Here is an 18,921-nt window from a genome sequence, read left to right as displayed (position 1 = left end):
AAGTTCTGCTGCCTGTGATGCTGTCCCTGTAAGGGTGGGTTGGCACAGCCATGCAGAAGCCAGGGGACCACCGTCCACCTGCTCTGGGGCCCCATGGGATTCGAGTCCTGTGGTGGCAGAGGAAAGCAGCTCACCCTTAGTTCAGCCGCACCTCACCCAGCAAAGATGGCCCCTACAGGTCCTAAAAGGGCGAGGGACGCAGCCAGGGAAGCTTCTTGCAGACTCTCTGAGGTCTCCGAAGTCATTGTTGACTCCCAGGGGTCTGACCCCCATGTGCACGCCTTTGTTTATTATCTCCTGGGGTGATGTGGGAGCACATGGGGCATGAGGAAGGAGGGCTCGGGAGCACCCCTGAATATGGCCATTACTGGCATTGTGAGCCCCTCCCACCACTTCCTGCCACCCCCACTCGCTTTCTAGCTGCCCGGAAATGTTTGTGGTTCTCTGCATCTACCACAGGGTTCCAGGGCCCACGCCATGGCTCTCACAGTCCCCTCTGCTGGGATGTCCTGCCCCCACACGGCTGCTCCATTTGAATAACTCCTACACATCCTTCCAGACCCAGATTAGGTGTCTTCTTCTCCAGGAAGGCTTTTATGACTCCAGCTGACTAGACTGAATTAGACCTTCAGGGCCAGAGCTGGGGAAGGGGTGGGGGGTGGCAGTGGAGGGGAGCTAGCAGTTTTAAGAAGCCCCCCAGGTGGCTCTGACTGGCAGCCAGGCTTGCCAGCACTGCTCTGCTCGAAGCATCCTGCAAAGGCCGTGCTTATCTACTTGCTTTTGTAAGCTTCATCAGTTCTTCCAATTTTCACCCTGAAAATGATCCTTCAAACTCAGCCGCTGGATAAGACACCCTGAAATGGACACGCCTAATGTGAAACATAGGTGCTTGATTGGGTTGGGCTATGATCGTCTGTAGAAGGTTGACTAAATGGGTGTCCAGTGTCTTATTTGTAGCTCAGGGAGACAACCTGCTGGCTACAGTGGTAAGAGCTGATGTCTCCTCCAGGTGCTTTTGATGGGCCAGGTATGTTCCAATTACTTTAAGTGTTATGCGCGCATACACTCTGCACTGCACCCTTATGTGCAAGTGTGACTATTATCCTTATTTTGCAGAGAAAGACAGTGAGACCTGGGGAGGTTGAGTACTTGGCCCCTGGTGACTTATCACACCTGGGATTTGATCCAGACCCTCTGGCTTACACCTGTCTTAGGTCTGGCTCCCTGGAAACAGTGCCTGAGACAAATTCTCAGTGCAAGTGACTGATCAAGGGATACGGATGCTGTGGGAGAAGCTAGCACAGGAGGGAGGGGAGCAGGAGAGGTCGGGGAGGAAGTGGGGCGAGGGGTGTGCAGGGGAAGTGCAGCCAAGCTGGCTCTCACGGAGCTCAGCGGCATTCATTAGATTTGCCCTATAGTGCTTGGCAGCCTTCCCTCTGCCAGTCTTTGGCTTTGGGCCTTCCCTGGAGGGGGACATACTTCTTGGGACCTCTGGGGAGGGGGTGCTGTGGCTCAGGGATGATTCTCCAGGGAAGGCTACCTGTGCAAGCGCTTAGGAGCACCTGCAGCAGCCGGGAGATGGGGTCTCCCGTGGACAATGAATCCTAGGGGCTGGAGGGGGAGTAGCCAATGATGTGGCCGTCACAGCCCTCATCCTTAGCCATGATACAGAGTGCAGAGCTGTAAGCCATCCTGGCAGCTCTCAGCCTGGCCCAGACAATTCTCGAAAGGGAATGTTCCTGGGCTTTTTTCTCCTGTGCTCCAGAATCTCCACTGTGGTTGCCATCAATAGACACGGTTACCAGGCACCTCTCTCTGGTGGCACCTGGATGGGCTTCCTTCCTTGGGAGTCTGAAGGTGGCAAAAGGGTGCAGAGGATGTCCTGAGAGTGCAAAGCCCTTCCCCTGCACTGAGAGTCACATGCAGGCATCTGTGTTCTGCACCTTTAGCCCATGGCACAGTCTGGCACATGGTAGCTCTCAGGGACACCTTAGTGGCATGAATGAATGAGTAAAGCAATGATGCCATCAACCTTATTGCCACCAAGTTCCTGGCCATGCTGCTGTCCAGAAAGCCTATTGGGGAAACTTGAGGCCTTGTTATCTTCTCCTTCACTGTCTTTCTAAGAAACAGGCTTGCAGCTCACTCGCCACCCCTCCCAGAGTTTAGTTGGCAGATTTGATGTAGGTCTTGGGTGTCTGCGAAAGTGATCATGTGTGTTTCCTGGGGACGCAGACTGCCAACGTGCAGGTGAGAAGCCACGGGGCAGTTCTCCAATGCCCAGTGACCCCACTCGGGGCTGGAGAGGTGAGTCGAGGAGACAGCGAGCTAGGGATGCTCATGCATGGTTACGGTTACTGTTTACAGCTTCTCGGCCATTTGTGGCTGCAGCCAGTGGAAAAAGGACTTCACCATTGCTTATAAACCATGAATCAGTGTCCGCCTTTGCTAACGGCTTCCTTGGTGAGTATCTCATTCACTTTGCCCCTGAGGGAGGATGGGGGTAGCTGGAACAAGGTGCGTCTGTGCCATTTCCTGTGAATGGCTGCCTGGCAGTCGTCTGCTCATCAACCCCAACACAGTGCTCCGACCCCTCCCGGTCTGTGGCCGAGGTGGGCGGGTGGGAGGTGAGCCTGGCTCCTCTGCTTGCCTGCCTCCCCACTTACTCACTACTATGTCATCTACCCAGGCCTGTCCCCGCCCACTTGCCGATGGCATCCCGGACCTGGGGCAGCCTGGCAGGGAGCCCATGTTCCTGTTCCTCCCTTCCCTTCCCCAGAACCTTCTTTATCTACCCCAGAGAGCCAGTATTCCCTCCTGTAGGGGCTCATCCTCCTGCAGTGCTGTGGTCAGCAGGGGGCTGGACACAGAGAGGTGAAAGCTCATGTCCTGTCTGCGAGAGGCACATGGTCTTATCACAGTGTGCCCAAGTGATGACACGGAGGTCAGGCACACTCCTGCTGGCAGCCCTGTTGCAGGACGGCATCACTCTGTCTGGGTTGCCAAGGACGGCTGCACAGCGGAAGTGATTGTTAAGTGTCTGGGTGGGGAAGAGTGAGAGGATGTTCCAGGCAAAGAGAACAGTATGAATGGCTGTGAAGTTCCGAGGCTCTTTATTTGTTACATGTGCTAAAACACTCTGTGGCCTTCAATCTCTTCTACTTACTCCTCTCAACCAATCTCCATGACAACCCTGGGAGGCCAGAAAGGTGAGGGCATTATTGTCATTTCACCACAGAGAAATGGGAGGTCAGATGGAGTAGCCAACAATCCACATCCTCTCCTTCAGACCAGTGACAGCCCCCAGCCTGCAGTCTGCCCCCCACTTCTCCATTGCTGGGTCAATGCACAAGACGCATGATTTCATTTCATTCCATTTCACTTCATCTCATCTCACTTTATTCCCCTTGCCTCCTGCTCCCCAGCTCTAGGCAACTACTGGCCTTTCTGTCTTTACAGGTTTGCCTATTCAAACATTGCATAGGAATGGAATCATGGAACACATGATATTTCGTGACTGCCTTCTTTCACTTGGCATAATGTTTCCGAGGTTCATCCACGTTGTAGCGTGTATCAATACTTCATTCTTTTTAATAAATGATTAATATTCCATTGCATGGATGTAACACATTTTGATCATTCATCACTTGATGGACATTTGGGTTGTTTCTACTTTTTGCCTATTATGAATAATGCTACTAAAATAAACATTTTTTTTGTTTTGCTTTTGTGTGAACATTTGTTTTCAATCCTTTTGAGTGTATACCTAGGAGTGGAATTGCTGGGTCATAGGATAACTCTATGTTGATCCTTTGGAGGAACTGCCAGAACGGTTTTTTTTTGAGGTGGCTGCACCATTTTACATTCCCACCAGCAGTGTGTGGGAGTTCCAGTTTCTCTGTATTCTCATTAATACTTGTTATCTAAGTCATCCTAGTGAATTGGAAGTGGTAGTTCTTTGTGGTTTTGATTTGTCATTCTCTGATGACTGGTGACATTGGGCATCTTTTCATACACTTATTGGCCATTTGTACATCTCCTTTGGAGAAATGTCTATTTAGGCACTTTGCCCATTTTACAAATTGGGTTTTTTATTTTTTATTGAGTTGTGAGAACTAATAATTTATTCTAGATACAAATCTCTCATGAGATATGTGATTTACAAGTATTTTTTCCCATTCTGTGGGGTGTCTTTTCACTTTCTTAAAAGTGTCTTTTGAAACACAATAGTTTTAAAATGTGGTGAAGTCCAATTTTTCTATTTTTACATTTGTTGCTTTTTTTATGTGTCATATCTAAAAAAAACCATTGGCTAATCTAAGGTTGTGAAGATATACCCCTATGTCTATTTCTAGGAGTTTTATAGTTTTAGCTCTTATGGTTAGTTTTTTTTTTTTTTTTTTTTTTGAGACAGGATCTTGCTCCATGATCCAGGCTGGAGTGCAGTGGTGTGATCACAGTGCAGCTTCAACCTCCTGGGCTCCAGCTCCTCCCACCTCAGCCTCCTGAGTAGCTGAAACTACAGGTGTGTGCTACCATGCATGGCTAATTTTTTAACTCTTTTGTAGAGACGTGGTCTCACTATGTTGCTCAGGCTGGTCTTGAACTTTTGGGCTCAAGTGATCCTCCCACCTTGGCCTCCAAAAGCATTAGGATTGTAGAAATGAGCCATTGCATCAAGCCACATTTAGGTCTTTGATTCATTTTGAGTTAATTTTTGTATATGATGTGAGGTAGGGATCAAAGTTCATTCTTTTGGATGTGGATATCTTGTTTTCCCAAGAATGATGGAAAAGACAACTGTTTCCCTTGGAGTTGTTTTAGTGCTCTTGTTGAACATAAATGAAAGTTTTAGTTATCAATTAAACATAAATATAAGAGTCTATTGCTAGGCCTTTTTGGATTCATTCATCTATATGTCTATCCTTATGTAAGTCCCATATGGTCTTGATTCCTGTTGGTTTGTAGTAAGTTTTGGAATCAGGAAGAGTGAGTCCTTCAGCTCTGCTCTACTTTTACATGATATTCTGGGTACCTTGTGAATTTTAGAATCAGTTTGTCAAGTTCTACCAAGAAGTTAGCTCTTTTTTTCCTTGTTACAGATCCAAATTTCTGACATCCTGATCATCTTAAGCCCAAGGAGTAAGCTCAGAATGGCAATGGAAGAAGTGTTGAGAATGTCAGATGCTAGGTCGGGTGTGGTGGCTCATGCCAGTAATCCCAGCACTTTGGGAGGCTAAGGTGGGTGGATCACTTGAGCTCAGGAGTTTTAGACCAGCCTGGCCAACATGGTGAAACCCTGTCTCTACTAAAAATACAAAAAAATTAGCTGAGTGTGGTGACCCACGCCTGTAGTCCCAGCTACTTGAGAGGCTGAGGCAGGAGAATCACTTGAATCCAGGAGGTGAAGGCTGCAGTGAGCCGAGATTGTGCCACTGCACTCTAGCCTGGGTGACAGAGTGAGATTTTGTCTAAAAAAATAAAAAAGTCAGATGCTATAGAGACAGAGGCACGGGAAGCATAGTCAAGAGGTGAGGGAGTGGTGCAAGCTGAGGGACTCCAGTGAGCATGGGCCCCGCCTCCTGGCTGGGTGCCTCCTTTCTGAGTTGTAAGTGGATTCAGGGCACCAACAATCCCCAGAGTCCCACAGGGCTGCTCAGCAGCCTTTGCAAAAAATTCTCACCAAGCTAGGGACACACTTATGTTTATTTTGGGGCTAATCGGATAAAAGAATTTTGCCTTCAACCCTGTCTTTATTCTGCCTGTAATTTTTGTATCTGAAACTTGAGTTTCATATGTGTTCAGTATCTTGGAGACTTGTGATCTCAAGCAACTGTATAGAAGCTTCAACTGTTTGCATCTTGGATACAGGCTGAGGGCTGGAAAGCCAACAAGGACAAAAGGGTGGAAGAAGCCTGTTTCTTTTCTTTCCCCAAGAACATTGCAGGGATGTGACTCATTGTCACTTAGGTGATGTGCATGACATGAGGGAAAAACAATATGGAAGAAACATCATTATAGTGTGTCTTCTACCAAAGATCGAAATAGTAAAAAAAAAAAAAAAAAGTAAAAACATTTTGAGGCTGAAAATATAGAGAAAAAGTCAATGTTCTCCTCAGGAAGTTTGTGGTTGAGGGTTAGAGAGTATGCAGCAGCCCACATGGAGAACCACAGAAAGATGAGAAGGTCAGCAAGAGAGCCGGGACTGGCAGGGAGCTGGAGGCTGAGGCTCTGCAGTGGATCTGCAGCTAGACCTTCCTGTGCCAGTCATGGTCTCTTCTTGCCTCAGTTTCTTCATCTGTAGGATGAAGATTTGCATTAGATGCTCTCTCAGGAGGCTTTTAGTGATGAAATGTTTGAATTCTGTGGATTGACACATTTTGGTGTGACATGAAGCTCTCCTATTGCACCAGTGATTCAAAGAGACTCATGGGAAAGAGGAGGCTCAAGACACTCGTCAGACAGAAGACTGAGTGGAGAACTCAGCACTTGCTTCCTTTGCCACCTGCCAACATCCAATCAAACTGTGAGGAGAAATGGTTTTGGTTGGCAAAGCATTTGTCCAATGCTAGGAATTGAGGAAGCTTGATTTTCTCCAGCTCCTTTACAGAATAATCCCAGTGAACGCCCTGATATTTTAAGAGGAGGGAGAGGGATGGAGAGTTGAGAAAGAGTTATGAATAGAGGAAGGATGCACAATGACTGCTTGGGGCTGTGGGGCTCTCTGCCCAGGCCCATCTAAATCTCAAGCACCTTTACGACTGAACTCTGGGTCTATCTGAAGTCTGTCTTCATCTTCTCCCCTTGGGAGTTTGTGCAGGGCTCAACTGTCTGGGTTCAAATCTCAGTTTTATCACTTATTAGAACAGTGAGCTTGGGCAGATTTCTTAACTGCTCCAAGCCTCATTTTCCTCATCTGTAGATGTCAGTGGTGACAAGAGTGTCTCATGGTGTTGTGGTGAGGTTAGAGAAGGCAAAGCATGTGATGTTCCCACCATTGAGCCTGCACTCAGTGCTGATCATTGCCACTTGATGGAGGTGGCAAGGGCCCCCACAGAATGCACAGAGTCTATAGCAGATGAGACTTCCTGACCTTGGGGCCACTTTCCAGAGAGTGGGTCTCCCCCATGATGATGAGTCAGGGAGGCACCTGGTGGCAGAGAAGGAGTTGGCATTGTTGCGTAGTGAAGAACATCAATACCAAAACCGAACCTCAAACCAGAAACAAGACCCGAAACTCAGCTTGCCTGCTGTCCTGCCATTAACCAAGCGGATCAGAGAGGACAGAACTGCATCTTTGCAGAGACTCACGGCCATGCAGGAACTTTAGGGACTGGTATGGATAGCCACCTTGCAGGAGATGAGGGTAGGACTTCACATCAAAGGGATGAACCAAAGCCACCCCAGAATGGCTGAGGGGCCACTGTGCTGCACTACATGGCCTTTCACAGCCACAGTAGTGACACCACTGGAACCCAGTGGTAAGGCATGTGAGAGGGGCTGCTTGGCACAACCTCATAGACATCTGGAAGAACAAGTGTGGGGACTGACATTGACACTGATGAGGCATGAATTGGTGGTTTTCAGCTGCTGAGTCCTAACTCCCTTGGAGCTGTGTAATGCCCGTGTCTGAGAAGTGGGAGTGAACAACAATGATTCCTTGGTCTGCCAGCCATTCAGGACTCATAAAGCTCATCCCAATGTCCATCTTCAGGAGAATGAGGGCCAGTGAGGCGTGACCTGGCCTCACACCTCTGAAGGATGGTTCTTGGAGCAAGCATGGCCTTACTCTCCTCCCCTTCCACAGGGATGGCTGTGACTTTTGTATACTCTGGCCCATTTCTGTTTTGAAATTGTTATATTTTATCAACAGCTACCTACAGAAGATGTGTTCATTATACATTTTTTTGGTCACCATATTTTTTAATGGCAAGTTAAATCAAAAGAAGTCTTAAATGGTGTAGTGATTTGTTCCCTCCCTCCCTCTCTCTCTTTCTCTTCCTTCCTTTTTTCTTTTCTTTTCTTTCTTTCTTCTTTCTTCCTTCCTTCCTTCCTTCCTTCTTTCTTTCTTTTTCTTTCTTTCTTTCTTTCTTTCTTTCTTTCTTTCTTTCTTTCTTTCTTTCTTTCTTTCTTTCTTTCTTTCTTTCTTTCTCTCTCCTTCCTTCTTTCTTTCTCCTTCCTTCCTTTCTCCCTTCCTTCCTTTCTTCTTTAGATGGAGTTTCGTTCTTGTTGCCTAGGCTGGAGTGCAATGGCACAGTCTCTGCTCACTGCAACCTCTGCCTCCTGGGTTCAAGCGATTCTCCAGCTTCAGGCTCCCAAGTAGCTGGGATTACAGGCATGTGCCACCACATCTGGCTAATAGTGTTTGTTTTTTAGTAGAGACCAGGTTTCACCATGTTGGTCAGGCTGGTCTCGAACTCCTGACCTCAGGTGATCCACCCACCTTGGCCTCCCAAAGTGCTGGGATTACAGGGATGAGCCACTGCGCCCGGCCCAAGTAGAATAATTTCTTTTAGAAAACAAGGGCTTTTACTAGACTTTTAGATTTAACTAGAAGTTTCAAAGATCAATCCAGATCTTGGGGTACAGATTAAAAGTGAAGAGTAGAATTAGACCTTAAGAGGCGCAAGACTGAATGTATTTTGGGAAAAGAGAGGACATGGAAAGAGAAGATCCTTATGTTTTAGGAAACTGTCTTCCACCATCTTTGCAGTACACAGCTGTTGCCATGGTACTACTAACCTGGTCTGTTCGTGAGCTCTGCTGTGATAACAAACAACCCCAAAATCTCAATGACTTTGAAATTGAACATTTCTTTCTTCCTTATGTTACACAAAAAGTGGCCTTGGATTCGCCAACAGCTGGGCTGCTGCAGCTGGACTCCAGGAATCCAGTATCCCGGAAAAACGGCTCCTATTTCATATGTGCTCATTTTGTAGCATGTAGAAAGGAGAGTTAGGGAGTCGCAGAAATTTGTGATGTGTTTCTCATATATCACATTTTCTCAAGTTCCATTGGCTCAAGCTAGTCACATGGTCAAGGCTGGCAGTGTGATGAAGAATTAAAATCTAGGCCGGGCACGGTGGCTCATGTCTGTAATCCCAGCACTTTGGGAGGCTGAGGCGGGTGGGGTGGTGGATCACCTGAGGTCAGGAGTTCGAGACCAACCTGACCAACATGGTGAAACCCCGTCTCAGCTAAAAATACAAAATTAGCTGGGCATGGTGGCATATGCCTTTAATCCCAGATACTTGGGAGGCTGAGGCAGGAGAATCGCTTGAACCTGGGAGGTGGAGGTTGCAATGAGCCAAGATCGCACCATTGCACTCCAGCTTGGGCAACAAGGCAACAAGAGTGAAACTCTGTCTCAAAAAAAAAAAAAAAAAAAAGAATTAAAATCTGCATAAAGGTGGGTTCGGTAAATCAATGATGATTGGAGGGAATATATAATCTTCTACCAGGCAGGAGCACACATGGTAGAGGAACAATCATACCCTCTGCCACACCCAGCAGGTTGTCCCCTATTTCCTGTAAACAGGGGAAAAGTCACAGATACTGGAAATTTCAGATTGGCTTTGCATGGTGGATGGGACGCTCACCAGACTGCATCCCTACAGTTAATATAGTGCCTACTGTGTAAAAGGTATGTTGAAAGAGTTAAAGAATGACAGAACGCAAACACAGTTGAGATGATCATGTGTCCTGTTCTTTAGTAGTTGTTTTATTTGTGCTGTCTCAGATTTTAAAACACAAAAGCCGCAGTTAATTTCATTCACAAAATATGGTACATCTGGGGAGCAACTCTCCAAATTATCTTTTGGATTTCTTTCCTAAGCAGGAAAATTTTCTGGGAACACAGAATGGCTGTTCATTTAGGATTAATGAAAAGCAGATATTTATAGTTTAGTCTTCAGAACCTTCCCTAACTGAGCCCCGTGTCTTAGAAGAATGATGAAAAACACCTTTGGAAGGCATATTGGCATGGCACAGCTAAAACTGCCAGTCCATGCAAATATCAGGACTGACCTGTGAACAGCATGGGTCTCCTTGGCAGGCAGTTCTAGTCCATAGGCAGTGCCCCAAGCCACTCCACAGTCTCTTCAAATCACCAAGGATGGGATATGCTTATCAGTTTGTGATGAGGTTGGAATTGTTTCAGAAAACACAATCTATCTGTTTTACTTATGACTGAGGGACTCAGTAGAATAAGAACAGATGAGAAAAAGGCATTTTAAAATAAATTTCTTCTTGCTTCGGCTTGCTATAGGGCAAATCCTTAAAACCGAGACACCAAGACAGAAAAATATGCCTTGGAGACTGCACACAATTTCCTTCTACTGCTGTTTTGAAAGGTATGGTTGATTTCAAGAATGTGCCAATCCTTTGCTTTTTTTTCTTTCTGTTTTAAAATGGTAAAAAGGATATGTGTATATAAATTTATGTCAGAAAGTTTTAAACTTTAAGCCCAAAATTCCATCTCTCCAAATTGAAAAGTAGTGCTTGGGAACAAATAAACTTGATACTGTTGCTAGGACCCTTTTCCCCAATTTTCCACCCTTTAATCTTCTTCAGAAATTTTGAAAATGAATTATTTGACAGGGAGCTACATTTTAAAAAATTGTTGTCTTGATTTTCTCTTTCCTTTTAAAAAGGGATTAAAAAAAAAACCACAATCCAGCAACCCTCTGTCTTTCCTGAAGCCACTTTAACTCTTTTCACTTTTTCTTCTGTCATTTTCCTCCCTGTGAAATGCTTATCCTGTTCATCTCAGCTTCTCCAGTTATAAATATCTCTGACTTCCTTCTATGGGAATGAGCATTTCCTTATCTTATGTCAGCCATTCCTCTCTCCCTGATAATTGTATCACAAGTGTTGTTTAAAGAACTCTTCAGTGTTTACATGATCACGAGAGCTAAAACGACCTCTTCTTTGGTTTGTTAGCTTGTGTATGTGTGTGTGTGTATATATATATATATATCTCCCCCAAACTCTTCAATAACCATTAAATGCAACACTGATCCATCTGCTTTCTAAATTCATGGAGGCCTCCCTTTTGGGACCCCCCTATCCTCTTGCTCTGGGCCTGGCTCATTGATCTTGACCTTGTGCCCACTGCATTAGCAGTTGTTCTTTCTCATGTATTGGAAATGCACTGTCCCTGCGTCTTCTCTGGGATCCGTCTTCTAGAATCTTTGTTTTCCTTTTTCCTGATTTCTCTCTCAACTTGGTTTTACACATCCTTGGTGTAACACAGCCTTTAGTGAACTTCTGAGCAAAGATAACAGATAATAACTTTTGACATCTTACCTAGTAGTGAATTTGATTAATGGTTGGATGTAAAATTTTAGGTTGGAAATATTTTCTTTCCAGGCTTTCAAAGGCATTGCTCCATGGGCTCTTTCCTTCCAGTGCTGCTGATGAGAATGTCTGATAGGCTTTCTGATTCCTGATGCTTTGGATAAACCCATGCAATCTTGTTTTTCTTTTTAACTTTCTGTAAGTTGTTAGGATTTTCTCTTTATTATCAGTATTGTGAAATGTGACAGGGATGTTTCCTCGTGAGAATTCTTCTTCATTCACTGTTTCTCTGTTCGATCAGGAAACGTACACTGTCCAATCCTGAGAATTTTTCCATATTATTTATTTGATCATTTCCTTCTTGTTGTTTTCTGTTCTCTCATTCTATCACTTTTGTTTCTCAGATGTTGGACCTCCTGGATGAGCCTGTAATTTTCTAGGCTTTCCTGTTTTATTATCTCTCTTTGACTTTTTATTATACTTTCTTAGGGATTTTCTCAAGTTAATCTAAAAACTTCTATTGACTTTTAATTTTTGCTATGGTATTTTTGATTTCTAAAAGATTTCTTTTCTTTTCTTTCTTTTTTTTTTTTTTTGAGATGGAGTCTCACTCTGTTGCCCAGGCTGGAGGGCAGTGGCTTGAGCCTGACTCACTGCAACTTCCACCTGCCAGATTCAAGCGATTCTCCTGCCTCAGCCTCCCAAGTAGCTGGGATTACAGGTGTCTGCCATCACGCTGGGCACAGTGGCTTATGCCTGTAATCCCGAAACTTTAGGAGGCTGAGGTGCGTGGATTGCTTGAGGTCAGTTCTAGACTACTCTGGCCAACATGGTGAAACCACATCTCTACTAAAACTACAAAAAAGATGTCTTATTCTGTAAACGTTCTCATTTCAAAAGTAACATTCCTGTCTTGTTTCATGGATTAGTATTTTTTCTTTGATCCCTGTGAATATTGTTTCCCTGTAGAACAGTTTTCTCTTTTTTCTGTATTGTCTGTTTCCTCCAAGTCTGTTGGCCCTCCCTCCTGCTCTCCCTCCCTTTCTCTCTCTCTTTCTTCCTCCCTTCCTTCTCCCCTTCCTCCCTTCCTTCCCTGTTTTCTTTTTTTAGACGGAGTTTCACTCTTGCTGCCTAGGCTGGAGTGCAATGGCGTAATCGCGGCTCACAAACCTCCGCCTCCCGGGTTCAAGCAATTCTCCTGCCTCAGCCTCCTGAGTAGCTCGGATTACAGGTGCCCACCACCATGCCTGGCTAATTTTTGTGTTTTTAGTAGAGATGGGGTCTTACCATGTTGGTCAGGCTGATCTTGAACTTCTGACCTCAGGTGATCTGCCCGCCTCACCCTCCCAAAGTGCTGGAATTACAGGCATGAGCCACCGCGCCCGGCCTTCTTTCCCGCTTTCATTTACATTTCTGCTGCTTATTTAGGGATATCCTTAGAGGGTGTGACTGGCTGTTCGTATTTGAGAATGAGTCCCTGAAAAGCTAGTCAGAGCTCTGTATTTATGGGTGGGACTTGGTGGGTAGTGAGTTTCCCAATGGCTGAAGACTTACCTATTTTTTTCAGGGTGGTGGTTGGAGGGAGACCTTATATATTAGCATCTTCTATCTTTTCTTTTGGTCCAGTCACTTTCTCCACGGAGGAACTTTGCCATTTCCGCTGATAGAGTGGTACAGATTGAATTGTGTCCTCCCAGAAAGATTTGTTCAAGTTTTAGCCTCTAGTACCTCAGAATGTGATCTTATTTGGAAATGGGGTCATTGCAGATGTAATTATTTAGACGATGATGACGTCATGCTGGAGTAAGGGGGCTTAATCAAATATGACCGGCGTCCTTACAGACGAGGAGAGACAGACACAGAGGAGAAAACCGTGTGAAGACAGACAAAGGGAGAAGCCTTACGGAGATGGAGGCTGAGATCAGAGTGAGGCAGCCACAAGCTAAGGGACTCTGGGGGAAGCAGAGAGGGAGCCTCCCCTAGAAGCCTGGAGGGAGTGGGGCCCCGCGAACACCTTGATTTCAGACTCCCAGCCTCCAGAACAGTAACAAATAAGTTTCTATTGTTCTAGGTGACCCTGTTTGTAGCACGTTGTTACAGCAGCCCTAGCAAACTAACACGAGAGTGTGTGTGCCCACTGCCGCCCAAGATGCTGGCCAATGGGACGGGAGCTTGGCGGGCAAGCACTTTTCCGAACCCCCTCCGCTTCCCCGGAAGCACTTTCCCGCACCCCCTCCACTTCCCCGGAAGCACTTTCCCGAATCCCCTCCAGTTCCCGGGAAGAACTTTTCCCAACCTCCTCCACTTCTGGTGAAGCACTTTCCTGAACTCCCCCCTCCACTACTGCGCCTGCTGTAGGTCTCCCCGGGCCCTGTTCTGTGCTTGTTGTCCCCGGGTCTGGAGCTTCTCTGGTTTAATTTCTCTTGAAATTAATCCCAGGGTGAGGAGGGAGGAGTGGTCAGCGTGGGTGGGGACCTAGGGGCCTAAGTCCTCACTACTGAAACTCCCAGCTCATCCCTGTGCTTTCAGCCTCAGCTCAGTCTTGGAAAATAACGGGAGCCTCCAGTTCCTGAGTGATCTGTTATCACTGCAGATCGGATTTCCAGTTTGCACGTTCCTCAGGGCTTCCTCCCAGGTGGAAGTGAGGGCGCCCTCTTCTGGCGTCTCCAGCATCCGCCCGGCCCCTCTCGGCCGGCCCCTTAGTGCCGGTTCTCCGCGGGTCTGCAATTAGATCCTTGAGGTCCACGCCTGCTTCATCTTGGCGTCACCTCCACTTCCTAGGGCAGGGCTTCCCCACACAATAGCCCCTCAGTGCACATTTGTTGAATAAGTGAAGGAATGAAGGAGTTGAGATGACTTTGAAGCTAAAATGAGTAGACATCTGACTTTGTGCCTAAGAGAAAATTCTTCCTAAGGCTAAGATTGTTAAATAAAGGAACTGGTCCACCCATCCTTTACACATGGAAATTTATATTTCAAACTGAAAAAGGCCAAATTGGCACTTTGGTGTCGTCCTATAATTATAAAACCAAACATCTACTTGCTAAAATTTTTGAATTCCAATCAACTGCAAAAAGTTTCTTGGATCTTCTCACATTTGGTCTTGACATCCTTAAAATTAATCAGCTGAGCATGGTTTATAGCTCACAAAAATCTAGAGAAAATGCTTTTTTTTTTTTTTTTTCTGAGGCGGAGTCTTGCTCTGTCACCCAGGCTGGAGTGCAGTGGTGCGATCTTGGCTCCCGGGTTGAAGTGATTCTTCTGCCTCAGCCCTCCTGAGTAGCTGGGATTACAGGCACTCGCCACCACGCCCCGACTAATTTTTTTTTGTATTTTTAGTAGAGACAGGGTTTCACCACATTGGTCAGGCTGGTCTCGAACTCCTAACCTCATGATCTGCCCACCTCGGCCTCCCAAAGTGCTGGTATTACAGACGTGAGCCACTGCGCCCGGCCAGGAAAATGCCATATTTTTAACTGGGCAATTTTACACTTATTTTTCCTAGAGCCAGCTAAAAGCTGGCACATTCTCTTTAGTGCAATCTTCTCATCCTCCCCAAATGTCCGGGTTCACATGTTCCCCCAAAATTAATCATTCAAGATGAATATAAAATTGTTTGTTAGACTTTTTCTTCACAAGAATGTTTATTTTCATAAGATGTTTCCCATACACTCAAAGACTCACTTTAGGACCCCCAGTCCTCGCCCATATCTCCCTGGGTTGACGCTTTAGGAGACATATTTGACATCTACTTTATATTTCAGGCTTTTGTGCTACTCAGAAACAAAGACTTCCCTTCCTGCCTGTTTTACATATTTATTTATTTATTTTTTTGAGACTGAGTTTTGCTCTTTTTGCCCAGGCTGGAGTGCAATGGCATGATCTCGGCTCACTGTAACCTCCACCTCCCGGGTTCAAGTGACTCTCCTGCCTCAGACTCCTGAGAAGCTGGGATTACAGGCGCTTGCCCCCACACCCAGCAAATTTTTGTATTTTTAGCAGAGACCGAGTTTCACCATGTTGGCTAGGCTGGTCTTGAACTCCTGACCTCAGGTGATCCACCCATCTCGGCCTCCCAATCCTGCCTGTTTTGATGAGAAAAGTGTTTTTAAGAAAAGTCAAGGAAAATCAAGAATAGCTACACTTTTACCACAGCAGAATAAATCGTGGAATTACAGTGGGAATTAGTGTAATGGCTTGACTGATCTGCTAGTCCAGGACTTATTTCAGAAATGTGTCTTCTTCGAACAGATTGTATTACTGCACCAGGCAGGACTTCTTTGGTTGTAAGTGTGGGGAACTTAACTTGAACTAGTATAGAAAGGATGTCTGGAATCAGGGAGCTGATTGCATTCTCTTTCTCTCCTCTCCACTTCTCTCTGCTTTGATCTCCCTGGCTGGCTTCCTCCAAATGGTAGCAAATATGGCAGCTCCTGGTATTAAGAGAGAGGGCTCAAGACTGGCTGGCTCTAAGATGTAAGCAGGCAGACCTGGGGATGAACTTACCAACTCTGGATCACCTGGTAGAGGAGATGCTAGAAGGTTCTTCTGGAAGATGGCAGCTCTCATTTGAACTCCTGGTCAAAGTAGGGGATGGGCATTCCTGAAATAAGAGAAGTGTTGGTCTAGACACATGACCCAACAGCTCTCTGTGCATGGCTGGCACGCTGTTTTCCTTCATAGCCTGGTGTGTTTTAGTAGCATAAAGTGAAGTACTGTTTGGTTTTAGACTCTCGAAAATCGCAGAAACAGCATCATTTGTGCGGTAGAATAGAGTAGGAAAGATTCACACCAACATGTCCATAGGAAGTGCTTAGGGAATGGGGAGGGGCAGCTGGTCCATCCTTGTTCCCGAACCCGGGTCTCAGTGGGGCTGAATCTAGAGGTGGGAGTTTCGAAATGTGCAAATTGGGGCAGGGAAAGAAGTTGAGGCTAGAAATGAGGTAGAGACGAATATGGTTAATGCAGCCCAGATCCCTGAGGGGTTATTGCTGGATGATTCTGGACATTATTGAGCACAGCTACCACTCACTCTGCAGAAGAGAAAACCGAGTTGCAGGAAGCTTAGTTGACGTGCCCAAAACCTGTGGTGAGTTAGTAGCAAAGAAGGCACTAGGGCCTCATTGCCAGAGATCCACTCAACTTTCCACTCTGACACTCGAGGGGGCTTAAAACAGGCACAGGGATGGAATGAGAAACCCCAGCTGCCCTCTGGCTGTGGGGTCAGTGGAAGTCTCAAGTCCTCTTCCTTGATTGGGCTTCTAATCCTTCTTGTCTTGAAACAGGCCTAGTTGCCTCAGTGGACCATTTTACTTTAAGCTGATTTTGGAATCTCACATACCTCCTCTTCAATAAGAGGAAACTCCAGCCTCACTGCAACAAGGAAATCTATTAACATGATTGCAGATCCATCACTGGAAGCTGGTTGGGAGGGTGAGAAGAGTGGACTTGAGCTGGTCCTCCAGGAATATCTCCTAGGATATCCCAGTATAAACCCTCTGGTCTATTCTGGGAGGCAGGGAAACAGGAGCCTGTACTGGAGAGACAGAAGTTAGGAACGCACTGCACAGCTGCAATCCAGGGCCTAGAGGACAAAGATCGAGGCACTCTTCAGCAACTGTCTGGATGCTGGGATGCGGGGTGTGGCAGATGCTGCTGCTTGGCCGCAACTTCCCTTTGAGTCCCAGAGACTGTAATGGAACTCGGATGCTGAGTCCGTTACACAGTCTGCCACTACCTCTTAACATTCAGGGAGCTGGAGTCTTCATATTAGCTTCTCTGTGACTGTGTGTATGTTCAAGTTCCTTCAAGCAGAGCCTGAGACGGGGTGCTGTGCAAGCGATTACTGAGGGAGAGCTCCCAGGGGAAACCTAGAAGGAAGGCAGGAAGAAGGATGAGGGCAGGAGAAGAAGCCAGGCAAGGAGTGGGTTCTGAGAAGTCAGGCTGGTCCCATGGTGGGTGCTCTGCAGTGGGAATCCTCTTGCCAAGTTTTTCTGGCCCAGAGGCAGTGCACTGGAGTGTGGTATCCCACATCAGACATCACTGGCTGTGGGCCACCCCAAGGGAGTGGGCTATAACCCTGTACTAGTTATCAACTGCTGTGTAACAAATTGTCACAAACTTAGCAATTTACGACAACATGCATTTATTATCTTGGGTCAGGAGTTCGGGCTTGGCTTCACTGGGTCCTCTGCTGGGGTCTCAGAGGCTGAAACCTCGGTTTGGGATACTACATTTCTTTCTGAAACACGGAGTCTTTTCAAAGCTCATGTAGATGTTGGCAGAAGTCAGGCACTTGTGGTTGTCGAGTTGGGGTTCCTGCTTCCTTGCTTGTTAGGAGCTGCTCTCAGCTCCCAGAGGCCCCCACATTTCCTTGCCATTGGCCCTCACAGGATGGCAGCTCACTTTGTCAAGGCCAGTGTCTTAGTCCATTTGGATGGTTGTAACAGAATGTCATAAACTTGGTGGCTTAAACAACAGAAATTGATTTCTCATGTTTGGGAGTTTGAGAAGCCCAAGATCAAAGTGCCCGCAGATTCGGTGTCTGGAGAGGTCCTGCTTCCTGACTCATGCACGGCACCTTCCCTCTGTGTCCTCACACGGTGGGAGGATGGAGCAGTCTCTCCATGTCCTCTTTTATAAGGCACTGATCCCATTCATCAAGGCTTCTCCTCTATGACCCAATAACCTCCCAAAGGCCCCATCTCCCAATACCATCACTTTGGGGGTTAGAATTTCAACATATGGATTTTTGGGGGACATGACATCCAGACACCAGCAGCCAGCAAGATAATCTCTCCCTGCCGTTTCCTAGGACAGAGTCTTCCGTGATCCCTGGGTGACTTCCCGCCACCCAACTGTAACCTAATCCAGGGAGGGACACCATTCATTTTTGTCATGTTCAAAGGCTGGAATCAGGGCTCAGTTTCCATTCGCACTCAAGGGGGGGGGGGTGGATTACACAAGGGCTTGACTCCTGTGGGTCGTCTTAGAATTCCACCCACCTCACACACCCCAATGTGTCCAGAAGAGACAGTTCCCAGCATCCATGAACAGTCCTCCAGGAAAGGGCGTGGGTGTGAACTGCTAACATTTGACTCTCATCTGAGGGGGGTCTTGCAGAGGCACCCATGGGACCTTCCACACTGTCCTTGCCCACAGGAGAAAGGCCAGCCAAAGTCTCAGAAAATCACCATCCCTCAGGCCACCTTCCAATCCCACAGCCGAGTATCTGGCTGGGGAGGCCTCATCCCCATCAGGGCCACAGCTACAAGGGAGCTTGGAAAATGGAGTTCTGAACTTGCTAACTTGTGCAGTTAAGGAAAAGATAAGGGAAGAAAATGGGAAGAAGTGCCAAGAGCCAGTTCAAGCCTGCAGTGAAGGGGAAACAGAATTGAGAGATTCCGTGACTTATGAGGTGAATTGAGAGATTCAGTGACTTATGAGGTCCCACCGATGGCCAGGCCTAGATCCAGGACTCAGGACGTTTAGGGTAGCTCAAACTTTTGAGGTCGTTTTCCTCCTGGGATCAGGTAGTAGAGAGGAACTGGAAATGTAAGTGGGAATCCCCATACTGGTGATTAAGGAAGAAAGCTGCCATAGAACCCAAATTCTCTCTTGTTA

At 46.6% G+C, this 18,921-nt stretch overlaps 1 long non-coding RNA gene across 2 annotated transcripts; it reads left to right on the top strand.

Moving 5' to 3' along the window:
• The first annotated feature begins 700 nt into the window (after positions 1-700).
• LOC134737766 (uncharacterized) lies at positions 701-10,354 on the top strand. Of its 2 annotated transcripts, none has more exons than XR_010122984.1 (3): positions 701-1,027; positions 2,368-2,463; positions 3,460-3,571. It is a non-coding gene; the product is annotated as an uncharacterized LOC134737766 (long non-coding RNA). The 2 variants fall into 2 exon arrangements; XR_010122983.1 differs by lacking the exon at positions 3,460-3,571 and adding an exon at positions 10,268-10,354 and having other exon boundaries at positions 707-1,027.
• Positions 10,355-18,921: the final 8,567 nt, after the last annotated feature.

The sequence above is a fragment of the Pongo pygmaeus genome, chromosome 11 (genome assembly GCF_028885625.2).
Source record: "Pongo pygmaeus isolate AG05252 chromosome 11, NHGRI_mPonPyg2-v2.0_pri, whole genome shotgun sequence".
Taxonomy (NCBI): Eukaryota; Metazoa; Chordata; class Mammalia; order Primates; family Hominidae; genus Pongo; species Pongo pygmaeus.
This window is presented reverse-complemented; position numbering and strand designations above follow the sequence as displayed.